Genomic DNA, 18425 nt, shown 5'->3' with positions numbered 1-18425 from the left:
TAAGTCTCTTGTGAACACTTACCAAACTTTCAAGGGCCACCCTAAGCACCAACTGCTGTTATGATAGTGACCTTTAAGCTCCTTGAGTCCCATAACACAATGTTTTTGTTTCGTTGTCAGTGGTCACACTCACTGGCTGCCTTGCATCAGCCCTTTTCAACGGACTTATCACTATTTGTCTGTAAGATCTATCAAAGGCGTGAGTGTGGTGGAACTAATCTGTACGCCTTTCAGAGTTTACCCATTCACAGAGAATAGTTTGTTGCACTGAAGGGAATCGCAGCACTGTTAACTCTTCCCAAGTATAATGAGGACGCCCAAATACAAGGACATATGCTGTCACTACTGAGATTGCCACACATACTTAGTAGTTGGGAAGTTGCCACACATAATAGTTGATACAGTTGATCTTTATAAATATGCCGATATGAAAGGAGGTAAATAAGAGTTCTGGTACAAAGTGACTTTAACAGGCCTACATTACAAGGAGAAAAATAAAGGTGTATAAACCCTCTTTTCTCCAGTAGGTACATGGCACTGTTTATACAAAGCCGTGTTTTGTGACTCTCAATGTCAGTCTCTCCAGATCACAAACTGGAAAACCCAGGAGCAATTGTAATGGTCCCTCCTCCGGGCCCTCCTCTTATGGCTCGTCTCTAGGTCTGGCAAACCTCATGATCTTCTCAGTATGAGCACATTGCTGTCAGTCTCCATCACAATGATCTGAGTGGGGATGTTACTCTTTTCCTCCCTCAGCATTTGAAAGAATATTCTGACTGGTCTGTGCTTTCTGTCTGCAGTACCTCTCCTTTTAATCCGTTCTATTGTTGTAGTAGTGAATATCTTTATTCCCACAATACCGCATAGCCAACTCCTAACTTTTTATGCTAACACCCAGTATCTCAACTCAACGACTCCATCTAATTTTCTAATCAAACTTCAACTATGACAACCCATTCACACAATTTGCTAAATGTGCATCATTTGTTCACATACTATATTCTGTTCATGCCATTTCCTCCTAACACAAATATTCCTGCCTCATCAAAAAGTCTTTGGTTGATAAGTTTAGATTATATCAATCTCTTTCCTTATCTGAGTTCTTCTCTTGTATTCTGCATTTCTCCCAATTAGTTTGTATATACTTCAAAGGCAGGAACCATTTTCATATTACCAGATTTCCCCCAAAGAACAAAGGGCTAAAAAAGAGCAAGCATAAAGAAACACCTCTAATAATTACTCCGTGGACTTGGTGTGAATGTCCAAATATAGTTATAACGAGGAAGCCCAAAGACAAGGACATATGCTATTACTACTGAGATTGCCACAATACTTAATATAAAACCAACAAAAATGAAACACTTTCTTTTTGTTATTAAAATAGAAAACAATAATACAACATACATATGAATGTCCTTCTGCTTTTTAAATTTATTCAAAGATCATAGGTAATGTTAATAAAGTATTCAACCTTTATTCTGTTGGCTTATAAAACCTGGACCTCTTACTAAGACTACTTTCAAATTATGTGCACTTGGGTATGTACATAATTCTACATATTTTTTTAAATGTGGTAGATTTATATGGAGTCATATTTCAATTTCCACTCTGAAATAATATCCCATGGAAATTCCTTTTCAATTCAGACATTAAAAATATATGGACAAAGCAATAATACCAAGTAAGGTAAAAAAGAACACTCATAAAATGGGTATAGAATGTATGTTATAAAGGCACTCACTTGTATGGCCATGTTAAATACAATATCATGAAGAACTTTCATAATAATGAATTGTGCAGCACTGTTCCGGACTGTTCAGTCATGTATGGACACACACACAGACACACACACACACACACACACACACACACACACACACACACACTCACACATATATAATGCAAATAAAACTCACTATAAGGTTTTAAACTAACTCTTTATTACTTTCATCCTGAATGCTCACATGATGTGTTCTGGATCAGACACAGATTTATCATTCACCTAAAATAGAAATTCACTTAAAATACAAATACAAATGCAAATAATGGCCATGTTGTTTGTCACACCCTGATTCCTACTCCTGGGGTGATGTGGTGAAAGTCAGGTCAATTGTCCTATATTTACAAACTTTGAAGTCATTGTAATCGGTGAAGAATGGAGAAAAATGGATTTTTTTTCTGTTTATGTACAGGAGCAAGAGGCAACTAGCTACCTTCTCTCTCCCTCTTGAAATGAGGGAGAAAAATCTTTGTTCTATGGACATAAGATGGAAAAACACTCGAGTTCTCACTCTAACTTTCTGGAGTATAAATACATCTTTCCAAGGCCCAGAAAAGTCCTTCTGTCCTAGGTCTCTGTAATCTAGAGTTGTCTCCAAGGTCTCATTTTCTGTTGAAATACAAATATATACCTCTGGATTTAGCTAAATCTTTCTGGAGTTCCCATGTCTTGCTTTTATGTTAGGATCCCAAATGTAAGCAACATTTTTCTCATGAATCTCTAATTCTATAGAAACACAAACTTATTTTCTCTACACCTTATACTTGTAGTATATAATATTAAAAGCTATCAGTATTTATGGGATACACAGACATATAAAAGAACCCTATGACATGGAAATTTGGATAAAAACAGTATGTCTCAAAAGGAGACATGTAAATATTGAGGTGATCTACATCTAACATTTCTGGGATCTAACTGGTACATGAAAAGTCTGCAGCACAAAGTGGCAGTTGGGGTGGGAAGTTATGTAGTACTTTGACCTTGGGGTAATATTTTCACAATGGCCAGTTCACCCTTCCCTCCACAAGGATGTTACTGTTCTCACTTGAAACCGGTGTGAGAAACACAAACACACAAAGGAGTTACTAAAAACTTTGAAGGTAAGATTCCGAATTACTAAAATTCAAGTTTCTATTCAACATATTATGCTGAAACTCAGGAATCATTATTTTAGCTACTATACTTAACTGAAATCCAGCTCTCTACCAGATACCATTTCCCCATTCCTTTCCTGAGTACAAATCAATCAAGTAAACAACTGGAAGGTGGAGTCACAATCCTTTTCACTACCCAGTACTATTGCCCTTCTTCCTTGAGATTCATTTCAGGCGGTCTAAGGACAACCTACATCCGAATTTCCTAGATTACTGTTGAATATATTACAAGCACCTGCCTGCACCAGTCTTGAATATAAGTCACAGAACCTGCACTTTTAATAAATATCACAAATGATTCTGTAGCTATCCAAATTTAGAACCTTTGACATTTTCCCTTTGGTTTTCTTCAACACTATCATTTATTATATTTGTAATTTTCTCTAATTTTTAAAAAAGCACTGGTGCATGGAGTACAGTATTCCTTTCCACCCAAATTCTCACAAACATTCTGCAAGATTTAAACATCCATGAGAATGTTGTGCTATGCCTCAGGTTTTCCATTTCTTAATCATATTTCTAATCACCACGTCCTTGACCACTTTGACCAGCCACTTTTATCAATATCTATAGCTATAACAAAAGTTGTAAGCAGATATAATGCTTCATCATATATTCATGATTTATACAAGTTAGTGGTTTGCAACCCTCACTGTGCTTGAGAATCACCTGGGCAGCTTTTAAAACGTACCGGTGCCAAGGACACAGCCTAGAGATCCAATCTCAGTTGGTTTGGAATAGGTCTTGAGCATCTGTAATTATGTAATTTCTCCAGGTGGTTTTAATATGCATCCAGGTTTGAAAAACACTTCTGTGGATGCAACCAGAAGAGAGTTGGTGAGAACTTCAGAGATCTAAGTTAAATAAGTCTAACATTAATGTTACAAAGATGCAATAAAAAGCATGGATTCTTGGGCCAAATGGCCTGAATTTAAATTCCAGGTATATTCTGTCTTAATTGTACTTCTCCAGGAAAGTAAACTGTCCATGCTCTCCTTTCTCCATATGTTTAAAATAGTAGTGATAATACCTAATCCTGCTATTTGTTGTGAGGACTAAATGAAACAAATATATGTAAAATCCTTAGTCATTTCCTGATATTCAACAAACGTTGGTTATTGTCATTAATCATAGGTTTGTCGAATATTCAATAAAAATTAGAGTGAATTTTATTGAAGAACAGAATATAAGTCACTCTGTTTCATTTTGTCTTATCCAGACATGCTTTCCTTACATAAGGCTGTTGAATAGCCTTTATATGTTCTTTAATAAATAGTATTGGGTCTGTCCCCAGTCAAGAACTGAAGAACATATGGGATTATTTTAAAAGCATTTTGAGTATCAGGTGGAGCTAAGATGGCGGCATGAGTAGGCAGGCAGAAATCTCCTCCCAAAACCATATATATTTTTGAAAATACAACAAATGCAACTATTCCTAAAAGAGAGACCAGAAGACCCAGGACAACAGCCAGACTACATCTACACCTGCGAGAACCCAGCACCTCGTGAAGAGGGTAAGATACAAGCCCCGGCCAGGTGGGACCCGAGTGCCCCTCACCCCAGCTCCCAGCGGGAGGAGAGGAGTTGGAGTGGGGAGGGAGACGGAGCCCAGGACTGCTAAACACCCAGCCTTAGCCATTGGCACCGGAGCGCGGGCACACAGTGTGTGCGTTGGGTGCTGGAAACTAGGGAAACAGGACAGTACGATCTGTGAGTGGGTCCCCAGGGCCGGCACCCTTGGGACAAAGAAAAGCGAGTGCTTTTTGAAAGTCTTTAAGGGACAGGTACCCCACAGCTGGATGGAAACTCTCCTGGACACTTAGCCTAGCAGCTGGGAATCCCAGGGAGCTCCGGGCGCCCTAACCCCCTGGGCGGCCTCACAGCTCAGAGGTCCCTCACAGAGATAAACAGTCTCATGCTCGTTTCCCCTCCAACACGGCTCCACCATAGTGGAGAAGCAGCCTGAGGCAGTAGGGCAGAGCTTCTTTCACAGCAGCCAGGCAAGAATTAGAAACTCCATCTGCGTGCAGCTGCCCAGCACAAGCCACTAGGGGTTGCTGTTCTCCCAGGAGAGGAAGGCCACAAACCAGCAAGAAGAGATGTTCTCCCAGCCAACACATGCGCCAGCTCCGCACAAATACCTCTATCGCCATGGAAAGGAAAATGAATTTGATACAGACCAGACTAACCCAGACATCCTCCCCTAACAAGGAATCTGGAGAGATAGACCTAACCAATCTCCCTGAAAAGGAATTCAAAATAAAGGTCATAACCATGCTGATGGAGCTGCAGAGAAATATGCAAGAGCTAAGGAATGACGTCTGGAAGGAGATTACAGAAATGAAACAATCTCTGGAAGGATTTATGAGCAGAATGGATAAGATGCAAGAGGCCACTGATGGAATAGAAACCAGAGAACAGGAATGCATAGAAGCTGACACAGAGAGAGATATAAAAGGATCTCCAGGAAAGAATCAATATTAAGGGAACTGTGTGACCAATCCAAACGGAACAATATTAGCATTATAGGGGTATGAGAAGAAGAAGAGAGAGAAAAAGGAATAGAGAGTGTTTTTGAAGAAATAATTGCTGGAAACTTCCCCAAATTGGGGGAGGAAATAATCGTTCAGACCACGCTAGTACACAGAACTCCCAACAGAAGGGACCCTAGGAGGACAACACCAAGACACATAATAATTAAAATGTCAAAGATCAAGGACAAGGACAGAGTTTTAAAGACAGCTAGAGAGAGGAAAATGGTAACCTATAAAGGAAAACCCATCAGGCTATCATCAGCCTTCTCAACAGAAACCTTACAGACCAGAAGAGAATGGCATGATATATTTAATGCAGTGAAACAGAAGGGCCTTGAACCAAGACTACTGTATCCAGCACTATTATCATTTAAATATGAAGGAGGGATTAAATAATTCCCAGACAAGCAAAAGTTGAGGAAGTTTGTGTCTCTCACAAACCATCTCTACAGGGTATTTTAGAGGGACTGCTCTAGATGGGGGGGCCACTCCTAAGGCTAAACAGATGTCACCAGAGAAAATAAAATCACAGCGAAGAAAGCAGACCAACCAAATACTAACTAAAGGCAAAAAATAAAATCAACTACCCACAAAAGCAGTTAAAGGAAACACAAAAGAGCACAGAATAAAACACCCAACATATAAAGAATGGAGGAGGAGGAATAAGACGGGAGAGAAATAAGAATCACCAGACAGTGTTCATAGTAGCTCCATAAGCAAGTTAAGTTACGCAGTAAGATACTAAAGAAGCTAACCATGAACCTTTGGTAACCACGAATCTAAAGCCTCCAATGGCAATAAGTACATATCTTTCAATAATCACCCTAAATGTAAATGGACTGAATGCACCTATCAAAAGACAAAGAGTAATAGAATGGATAAAAAAGCAAGACACATCTATATGCTGCTTACAAAAGACACACCTCAAACCCAGAGACATGCACAGACTAAAAGTCAAGGGATGGAAAAAGATGTTCCATGCAAACAACAGGGAGAAAAAAGCAGGTGTTGCAGTACTAGTATAAGACAAAATAGACTTCAAAACAAAGAAGTAACAAGAGATAAAGAAGGACATTACACAATGATAAAAGGCTCAGTCCAACAAGAGGATATAACCATTATAAATATATATGCACCCAACACAGGAGCACCAGCATATGTGAAACAAATACTAACAGAACTAAAGGAGGAAACCGAATGCAATGCATTCTTTTTAGGAGACTTCAACACACCACTCACTCCAAAGGATAGATCCACCAGACAGAAAATAAGTAAGGATGCAGAGGCACTGAACAACACACTAGAACAGATGGACCTAACAGACATCTATAGAACTCTACATCCAAAAGCAACAGGATACACATTCTTCTCAAGTGCACATGGAACATTTTCCAGAATAGACGACATACTAGGCCACAAAAAGAGCCTCAGTAAATTCAAAAAAATTGAAATCCTACCACCAAGTTTTCAGACCACAGAGGCATAAAACTAGAAATAAATTGTACAAAGAAAGCAAAAAGGCTCACAAACACATGGAGGTTTAACAACATGCTCCTAAATAATGAATGGATCAACGACCAAATTAAAATGGAGATCCAGCAATATATGGAAACAAATGACAACAACAACACAAAGCCCCAACTTCTGTGGGAAGTAGCTAATGCAGTCTTAAGAGGAAAGTATCTAGCAATCCAGGCATATTTAAAGAAAGAAGAACAATCCCAAATGAATAGTCTAACGTCACAATTATCAAAATTGTTAAAAGAAGAACGAATGAGGCCTGAGGTCAGCATAAGGAGGGACATAAAAAAGATCAGAGAAGAAATAAATAAAATTGAGAAGAATAAGACAATAGAAAAAAATCACTGAAACCAAGAGCTGGTTCTTTGAGAAAATAAACAAAATAGATAAGCCTCTAACCAGACTTATTAGGAGAAAAAGAGAATCAACACACATCAACAGAATCAAAAACGAGAAAGGAAAAATCACGATGGGCTCCATAGAAATACAGAGAATTATTGGAGAATACTATGAAAACCTATATGCTAACAACCTGGAAAACCTAGAAGAAATGGACAACTTCTTAGAAAAATACAACCTTCCAAGACTGACCAAAGAAGAAACACAAAATCTAGACAAACCAATTACCAGCAAAGAAATTGAAGTGGCAATCAAAAAACTACCCAAGAAAAAATACCCCTGGGCCAGATGGATTTACCTTGGAGTTTTATCAGACATACAGAGAAGACATAATAACCATTCTCCTTAAAGTATTCCAAAAAATAGAAGAGGAGGGAATACTCCCAAACTCATTCTATGAACCCCACATCACCCTAATACCAAAACCAGGCAAAGACCCCACCAAAAAAGAAAATTACAGACCAATATCCCTGATGAACGTAGATGCAAAAATACTCAACAAAATATTAGCAAACTGAATTCAAAAATACATCAAAAAGATCATCCATCATGATCAAGTAGGATTTATTGCAGGGATGCCAGGATGGTACAACACTCAAAAATCCATCAATATCATCCACCACATCAACAAAAAGAAGGACCAAAACCACATGATCATCTCTATAGATGCTGAAAAAGCATTTGACAAAATTCAACATCCATTCATGATAAAAACTCTCAACAAAATGGGTATAGAGGGATAGTATCTCAACTTAATAAAGGCCGCATATGATAAACCCACAACCAACATTATATGCAACAGCAAGAAGCTGAAAGCTTTTCCTTTAAGATGATAAACAAGACAAGGATGCCCAGTCTCCCCGCTTTTATTCAACATAGTTCTGGGGGTCCTAGCCATGGCAATCAGACAACACAAAGAAATAAAAGGCATCCAGATTGGCAAGGAAGAAGTTAAACTGTCCCTGTTTGCAGATGACATGATATTGTACATAAAAAACCCAAAAGAATCCACTCCAAAACTCCTAGATCTAATATCTGAATTCAGCAAAGGTAGGATACAAAATTAATACTCAGAAATCTGTTGCCTTCCTATACACTAATGATGAACTAGCAGAAAGAGAAATCAGGAAAACGATTCCATTCACAAGTGCATCAAAAAGAATAAAAGACCTAGGAATAAACCTAACCAAGGAAGTGAAAGAACTATACTCTGAACACTATGAGACACTCATGAGAGAAGTTAAAGAAGACATCAATAAATGGAATCACATCCTGTGCTCACGGATAGGAAGAATTAATATTTTTTAAATGGCCATCCTGCCTAAAGCAATTACAGATTCAATGTAATTCCTGTCATAATACCAACAACATTCTTCAATGAACTAGAGCAAATCATTCTGAAATTCATATAGAACCACAAAAGACCCAGAATAGCCAAAGCAATCCTGAGATGGAACAATAAAGCTTGGGGGATTATGCTCCCTGACTTCAAGCTCTACTATAAAGCCACAGCAATCAAAACAATTTGGTACTGGCACAGGAACAGACCCATAGACTAATGGAACAGACTAGAGAGCCCAGATATAAACCCAACCATATATGGCCAATTAATATACGATAAAGGAGCCATGGCCATACAACGGGGAAATGACAGCCTCTTCATCAACTGGTGCTGGCAAAACTAGACAGCTACATGCAAGAAAATGAAACTGGATTATTGTTTAACCCCATACACAAAAGTAAACTCAAAATGGATCAAAGACCTGAATGTAAGTCATGAAACCATAAAACTCTTAGAAGACAGCATAGGCAAAAATCTCCTGAATATAAACATGAGCAAGGTCTCCCTGAATGCATCTCCTCGAGCAAGGAAAACAAAAGCAAAAATGAACACATGGGACTACATCAAACTAAAATCTTCTGTACAGCAAAGGACACCATCAACAGAACAAAAAGGCATACTACAGTATGGGAGAATATATTTGTAAATGACATATCCTACAAGGGGTTAACATCCAAAATATATAGAGAACTCAGGCACCTCAACACCCAAAAAGCAAATAACCCAATTAAAAAATGGGCGGAGGATATGAAGAGACAGTTCTCCAAAGAAGAAATTCAGATGGCCAACAGACAGACACATGAAAAGAGGCTCCACATCACTAATCATCAGGGAAATGCAAATTAAAACCACAATGAGATATCACCTCACACCAGTAAGGATGTCCAGCATCGAGAAGACTAAGAACTTCAAGTGCTGGCAAGGATGCGGAGAAAGGGGAACCCTCCTACACTGCTGGTGGGAATATAAGCTAGTTCAACCATTGTGAAAAGCAATATGGCAGTTCCTCAGAAAACTAAAAATAGAAATACCATTTGACCCGGGAATCCCACTCCTTGGAATTTGCCCAAAGAATACAAGTTCTCAGATTCAAAAAGACATATGCACCCCTATGTTTATCGCAGCTCTACTTACAATAGCCAGGATATGGAAGCAAACTAAGTGTCCATCCATAGAAGAATGGATGAGGAAGATGTGGTACATATTCACAATGGAATACTATTCAGCCATAAGAAAGAAACAAATCCTACCATTTGCAACAACATGGATGGAGCTGGAGGACATTACGCTCAGTGAAATAATCCAGGTGGAGAAAGACAAGTGCCAAATGATTTCCCTCATTTTTGGAGTATAACAATGAAGCAAAACTGAAGGAACCAAACAGCAGCAGACTCACATACTCCAAGATGAGACTAGCGGTTAGCAAAGGGGAGGGGTGAGGGCGGGCGGGTGGGGAGGGAGGGAGAAGGGGATTGAGGGGTATTATGTTTAGTACACCTGGTGTGAGGCATCACGGGGAAAACAGTGCAGCGCAGAGAAAGCAAATAGTGAATCTGTGACATCTTACTAAGCTGATGGACAGTGACTGCAATGGGATATGGGGGGGGGGCTTGATAATATGGGCTAATGTAGTCACCACATTGTTTTTTCAAGTGAAACCTTCATAAGAGGTTATATCAATGATAAAAAATTTAAAATATATAAATAAATATACGTTACTGCACCAGAATTAACACTTGTCCCATCAACTATCCTAACACAAATATACCATCTATATAGTAAGCATTACATATTTAATTAAATGTTAATTAATCCTTTTGTGTGTAAGTAAATTTAAATATGTATATTTTTGCTAGCAATGATTAAATTAAGAAATAATTTAAACAGGTATGGAGAGTACAATGTGCTTTAGAAAGCCTACTGAATGAGGTTTAACTCTCTGAGACAAGCGCAGTAATTCAAAATCATTTCATTGGTTTTATGTTTTTACTTTTAAATAGTATATGGACAGTAATAAGTATTTTTTTAGATTTTGATTTTGGTGGTCATGGATTTTGTAATATAAAACGATTTAAAAGGGTTGACACAACTTGTGTTCTTTTACCTCTCCTGCTTCTGGGTCTATTTAGCCCTGTAAAGAAGACTTGTGATGTATCAATCCAAAGCAGTGTTAGTAGTGAACTCTTCCTTAGCTGTTCATAACCACTTCCAGTTTTGTCAACATGAAATTTTTGGTTTAGTTACCTTGTGGAGAAAGTTTAAACACACAGTGACATTAAGACTAGAGACTTACTCCTAAAAACCACTACCTGGAGCTTTGCCCCTCCTCTTGCTCTGTCCCTGTTTCTGTGAATTTATAATCAAGTGCAGGTGAAGTCCTTTTTTATTTAATATATTTTTTTAATTTTGATATCATTAATGTACAATTACTTGAACAACATTATGGTTACTAGACTCCCCCTATTATCAAGTCCCCCACACATACCCCATTACAGTCACTGTCCATCAGCATAGTAAGCTGCTATAGAATCATTACTTGTCTTCTCTATATACTGCCTTTGCCGTGTCCCCCCCAGCTACATTAAGTGTGCTAATCGTAATGCCCCTTTTTCCCCCTTATCCCTCCCTTCCCACCCATCCTCCCAAGTCCCTTTCCCTTTGGTAACTGTTAGTCCATTCTCGGGTTCCGTGAGTCTGCTGCTGTTGAGTTCCTTCAGTTTTTGCTTTGTTGTTATACTCCGCAGATGAGTGAAATCATTTGATACTTGTCTTACTTTTGTGTATGGGGTTAAACAATAATCCAGTTTCATTCTCTTGCATGTAGCTGTCCAGTTTTGCCAGCACCAGTTGCTGAAGAGGCTGTCATTTCCCCATTGTATATCCATGGCTCCTTTATCGTATATTAATTGAATTCAGATATTAGTTCTAGTAATTTTGGAATGAATTCTTTAGGGGTTTTTTTTATGTACAATATCATGCCATTTGCAAACAGTGAAAGTTTGACTTCTTCCTTAGCAATCTGGATGGCTTTTTTCTCTTTGTGTTGTCTGATTGCAGTGACTAGGACCTCCAGTACTATGTTGAATGAAAGTGGGGAGAATGGGCATCCTTGTCTTGTCCCTGATCTTAGAGGAAAAGCTTTCACATTTTCACTGTTAAGTAAGATGTTTGCTGCGGGTTTGTCATATATGGACTTTATCATATTGAGGTACTTGCCCTCTATACCCATTTTGTTGAGAGATTTTATCATGAATGGGTGTTGAATTTTGTCCAATGCTTTTTCAGCATCTATGGAGATGATCATGTGATTTTTGTCCTTCTTTTTATTGATGTGGTGGATGATGTTGATGGATTTTCGAATGTTGTACTATCCTTGCATCCCTGGGATGAATCCCACTTGATCACGTTGTGTGATCCTTTTGATATATCTTTGAATTCGGTTTTCTATTATTTTGTTGAGTGTTTTTGTGTCTATGTTTATCAGTGATATTGGTTTGTAGTTTTCTTTTCTTGTGGTGTCTTTGCCTAGTTTTGGTATTAGAGTGGTGCTGGCTTCATTGAATGAGTTTGGAATTATTCCCTCCTCTTCTATTTCTTGGAAAACTTTAAGGAGAATGGGTATTATGTCTTCTCTAAATGTCTGATAAAATTCAGTGGTGAATACATCTGGTTCAGGGATTTTGTTCTTGGGTACTATTTTCATTATTGATTCAATTTCATCACAGGCACCGGGGAATGAGCTTGCACATATCTTTTAGGGGCGTGCGATTCAATGCACTACACTAGAGTTCTTAGGGGTCAGACTACTCAGGAGAACAAGAGCCCTGTGGGTTCCTAGAACAGTGCCCTTAAAGAAACCCAGAGAGGTGGTCTTTATTATAGGTGAGGAGGTGTCTCCCTGTTGCAGACAAGCATAACCTCTCATCCTGTCTCTTCCAGTGGGCCAGCATTAGCTATTTCCCTGCTCGCACTTCTGCCTAACATCCCTGACCATGCCTTGGGGTCAGAGGAATAAGAAGAGTGCTTGTGAAATACACCACAAGGCCCAAGATGAGACACCCCCACCCATCCTATTTTGGGGGCTACTTCCCCAGAGCTCCCCTGTTGCTGACATTGCCCAGAGACCTCAGAGCACCATAAGCACTACCACTGCTTTGCAGGCATGCCGCGCATGAGATCAGATGAAGGTGCCAAGAGCCAAGACCAGGAAAAGGCAAGACCTCTGAGGCTCCACTCTCAATTAAGAGCTCACACAGAGGCCTTCTAATGAGGAAGAACGCCACTCCTGTTGCACAAGTAGAAAATGAAACCCCCATTACAAAAGTAGACATGCTGAAGATTGTCAACCCAAGTACAAGCACAACTTCCCTGAGATCCTCAGGAGAACCTCTAAGTACATGGGGCTGATCTTTGGCATTAATGTTAAAGAAGCTGACCTCAGAAGTTGGCCAGACACTGTCTGAGTGGTTAACAGCGGCCAGACCCTCAGTTGTTTTATCTTAGAGTTGAGAGACTAAGACTGGAATGAAAAACTGATGATAACTGTTTGGTATTTTAGGGAAAGCAGAGAGGATCTCCACCTGTGGCAGTAATGTTAGGAGGCCTGTACTCTTGCCCAGTGCAGGTGAACCCAGTACACAGACTAGCTGTTTTATGTGTATCTTGTCCAGAGAGTTTCTGAGAAATAAGTTTGATACTCTGTTCAGGTAAGATGTGAAGACACTCAGCTGGGACTCTGTCGTGGGCTGAGAGCCAGAGCCTGCTCCTTTCCAAGGGGCATTTGCCTTAGGTTATCTTGAATATTCTTTCATAAATCTATGAGGGCTAGATTTCTGCTTGTAGTAGAATGAATGAAAATAGGGGTGAATGCAAAGAAGGGTGGTTTGGATGGAAAGGTAGCTAGGAGGGAGTGGATGAGATGAATCTTCACACGAATTTTGGGAGTTCTGAGTTGCATCAAAATGGAAAGAGACTCTCTAACACTTAAATAGTATGTTTTCACATGGGGAAAATTGATGGAGTTTTATTTGCGAAGCAACAGTTTGGTTGATTTGCTATTGCATGTTCTATAATACTTCATGATCTCTGAGACAACCATTCATAAACTATTCATGAATGATCTAATACATGTGAGGCACTGTGATAAGTGCTTTACATGTATTACATACATTCCAACTGTCCTAGAAGACAGGGCTTATCCAACCTATTTACCAGATGAAGAGCCTGAGGCTTATAAAGTTTGGTAATGGAGCAGAGTTCACAGGGCTAGGGGTGTGACGCAGTTGGGACTAGATCCCTGGTCTGAATTCTCCTAGAGTCAACTGTTTCACATCATTTCTTCATAAAAATACTGCTCTTTGCCTACTTCTCTGCAATCATATATAAGTGGGTCTGTTTGGGGAAACTCTATTTGGTTATTTTGGTCTGTTTATGCCACAAGCTCTTGATTACTATGGATTTTTTGTAATTCTTAATATCTAGTGGAATAAGCTATATTTTTTCAAGGGGATATTAGATATGTTTGGCCATTTGCAAGTCAATTTAAATTTTATAACCAGTTTTCAAGTTTCAAACACACATACACCTATACACAGATATCCACACACAAACCTTTGGGACTTCATTTATAGGAGAAGAATTACAAGTATCTGTATATTGGGGGCAATTAACATGGTCATAATATTGAATCTTCTATCTACATACATACATTTCTTTATTTAGCTAGGCCCTCATTAGTGTCTCTAAATAATACCAGTTTATTTTTTTCCCTTGAGTTGATACATTTGTAGAGTTTTATTTACTTATAGGTATCAGGTACTGTTATGTCATTTACAAGTTATATTTTGTTTAATTTCACTTTCCCACTTTTTGTTGCCACCAATTAGTATTTTTGCATATTAATACTATACCCATCAACCTTTATAAACACTTTTATTGACCTGATAATTTTTCATTAATATGTAGATTTTCTTCACATACATTCTAATAATCTCTTAATGGTGCTAGCTTTATTTTCCAATCCTAATCACTTTGATTTCTTCTCTTTCCGTTACTTCCTATGTATTATCTTCATTAAAACACTGAAAAATATGGTGATAGGCATCCTCATCTCCTTCCCAGTTTTAAAGTAAAAGCTGTCAGTGATTCAATTATTAAATATACTATTTACTGTAGGGTTGTGTAGATACCATTTATCTAGTGTGATCTTTTTTTTATGAATGAGTGCTGATTTTGGTAAGCCAATTTAAGAATTTAGGTATGATTTCATCATTTAATCTGTTAATGTGATATTCCCTTCCCTTATGTAAGTATGAAAATTTTCAGAGTAAAAATTTTAAAAGTAGGCTTCCAATCCATGGCATTAGAATGTGTTAAGTGTGTGAGATGGTTTTAGTCACATTTTCTTAAATGTGGATATCAAAATCCTCCATTATTTCCCCCAGTTCTCTGCAGTAGCCAAGTTAATAAATCAGAAGATGATAGTCTGTTTTGGAACATGCTATTCAGTTCTTTTGGTCTGTTTGTCTACGTATACATCTATACCACAAACTCGTATTACTGTAGTGTTTTTGTGATTCTTAATGTCATATCTTCTCTTTCTTTCTCAAGACTATATTAGTTATTCATAGCCATTTGCAAGTCAATCTAAAATTTGAACTACCTCATCAAGATTCACACACATGCACATGTACATAAACGTTCACACACAAAAATCATGGCTTTATTGAAGAGGATGGATTGTGTTTCTTTGTACATTAAATTTGGAGAGAATTAACATGTTTATTCTATCAAATCTTCAATCTGAAACATACAGTACTTCTCCATTTAGTTACTTGAATTTCAATAAATAGCTGTATAATTTTCTTTACAGAGTTCTTATGCTTTTTATTATACTTATTATTAGGAAACAGGTATTTATTATGGTAATTTGCAAGGTATGCCTTATTTAATTTCATCTTCGCATGTATGTCGATGCAGAAAAAAGTGCATTTTTGTATATTGACACTATACCCAATTTTATTTAATAACATTTTTATTGATTTAATAGTTATTCTTCAGGTTTTCCTCATATACATTTTATTCATGTTTAATTATACTAGCACTGTTCCTTGTTTCCCAATTCCTACCTTTTTCATTACTTCTGTTTCCCATTACTTTTCTATGTAATATCTTTATTAGAATGTACAATAAAATGGTGGTAGCAAGCATTTTTGTCTATTTCTCAATATGAAAAGGATTCAAGGTTTCCACATAAGCTGATTTTTACTCTAGGTTTTATTAGAGATGTCCTCTAATCTACTTTTCGAACATGAATCTACTTTTTGATCATGAATGAAAGATGAGTACTTTTATGAAACACTTTTCTCTATCAAGTTAGGTAGGATTTTTCTCACTTGGTCTGTTGAAGTGCTATGGGAGTCCTTGACCTGTTTGTCCTCAGATCGATCCGTTCTTCACCCTTACTCTGCCTTGTGCTCTTCTATACAGGGTCTGACCTCCAATTCCTAGTCTCTCCAATATGAAGACACCAACTCAGTTCAGCCAACAGAAGAAACCAGAGGAGATTAGACCCCAGGAGGATGGGAATTCTCCCTGGTTTTCTCCTTCCTATTTGGTTCAAGCGGCTTCTGCTTTAATTGCTCCATCTTCTCTTGATTCCAGCCCAACCAGATTAGCCCACAATAGTATCAGATTCTGTCAGCACAGAAATCTATTCTCCAGTAACACTGTTCCCTCTATTTGTCCTTCTAGGCTGGATGTGAACCTGACTTCATAAATTGTTAAGCATTGGTCTTCCTGACATTCCTGATTGGCTTCTGTATCGCTTGTACAACCACTTTCCTGACCTGAAAGCCTTCTCTGACTGACATATTTAGACCCACCAAATAATCGTTAGTTGTTCGAGTTGGCAGATTATATTAACTGAGTTCTTATTACGACTCTGTCCTTGAATAACAAAGAAAACTCAACTGTCACTACCATTCAATTTCACTAGATAACATCTCCACTCTAGTTAATATCCAAAACTAGAAAAAGTTAAAAAAAAAAAGTAGACCTGGGAACCTCATCAAAATAAAACTTTCTCAAGAAATTTTTGAGAACTTTCATATACCATTCTTAAGAAACTTTTCTCCACTCAGTAATATTTATATATATATGGCCCAAATTTCAATGGTGTGAATAATATGCTCTATAGCACAAATTCTGTGAAATGGAGCAGGTGGATTTAGGGTATATACATAAACATATTTATAAAAATATGACATTTATGAAATATCCAACATGTCAAACCCTAGAAACAAATGTAAGTACAAGAACAAATAAGGTAACATATAATGGAGATAAAAGTAAAATTTAAGAGTTAGAAAACAGTAGAGACTGTTCAAAAGAGCCAGTTTCTCAAAAAGACCTTTAGGCAAATAATTTATATAAGTATTAACAAGTAGCAAAGAACAGAATAAAAATAAGTGGTATGAGTTAAATACTACTATATAAAATAGGTGCAGTAGAGATTTAAACAGTGTAAGAGAACACCAAAATACATTGTAACAATGCCTCGGGAAAAACGAATGGCAGACAAGGGAAGAGTTTCTCCTATAGAAGATTTTCAGGTGATGCATCAAAAAGAAATGAAAGAATTACCATTCTACAGCCCTTAATGAAGGACGATCATAATTATCACAGTACCACGATTAGCAAAAAGGAAGAAACACTGACAGTCCGTGTCTCCTAAAGGAAGTAGCGAGCATTGCCTCTGGAGCGGTCTTGCAAAGAGCAAACCTACTGAGCAAAAAAGTGCAAGTCTGACTGGGTTCTCAGGGACATGAGGAGCTTGGCGTAACACGCATGACCTGGAATCACCAGAGGGAGGCGGGCCGGGATTCCGACCTCTGACCGGCACAAGTCAAAGCGAGAACTGTCAGTTGGGGCTGGCAGTGACCTCTGCTGAGAAGCTGTCATTGGCTGAGCTCCGTCCATGCTGTAGACGCTGACCGGATGTGATGTCCCTGACTTCCTCTTCCAGACCATGGAGGCAGTGAGCGCCTGGGTCCCGGGCGTGGGGATGCATCAGTAGAGAGGAGTCTGCAGTGCTGCCAGGCATCAAGTGGGGATCGAAATAATTTCTGAGGAGACCATCCACCACAGAAAAGTGAGGCCCACTAGATAAGAGCCCCGCGCCTCCCCCGGGTCAGGGCTGGGAGGCTGACCTAACGCACACTTCTAACTTGGTAGTGTTCGGCTTGGACCTGTGTGGTGCTGGGTTGAGGCTCACCGGACCAGAGAGAGTGAGCTGCGCACAGTGTCTCGCTCCTACTCGTAGACCAGGGAAGCCCCAGTGGAGTGGGAATCCCGGGGAATGCAGCCTTGAACTGCTGTCCATGCTGAGAGGCTCTGGGCAAGGCTGTCAGGTAGATGTGACGCGTCCAGAACTCAGGAGGCAGAGGCTTTGATCTGTGCTTGGGCCGTGTTAGGTCCGCCAGAGAAGAGACCCCAGGACTTGCCTGGACTTCAAGTAAGGCAGCTTGAGTGAGAACTGGGTTGGAGCAGGGGAGGGGGTGACCTCGGACACCAGTGCAGATGGTGGGCGGGGCATCTAGCTCCTGCTGTCAGTCCTGGGAAAGCCCCGGTAGTGTTTCTGGGGGAGGTACCTCCACACTTCCTCCTCAGTTGACTTCAGGAGATGTGACATT

Source organism: Manis pentadactyla, chromosome X (genome assembly GCF_030020395.1).
Source record: "Manis pentadactyla isolate mManPen7 chromosome X, mManPen7.hap1, whole genome shotgun sequence".
NCBI classification, from domain to species: domain Eukaryota; kingdom Metazoa; phylum Chordata; class Mammalia; order Pholidota; family Manidae; genus Manis; species Manis pentadactyla.
Note: the sequence above shows the minus strand (reverse complement) of the source record.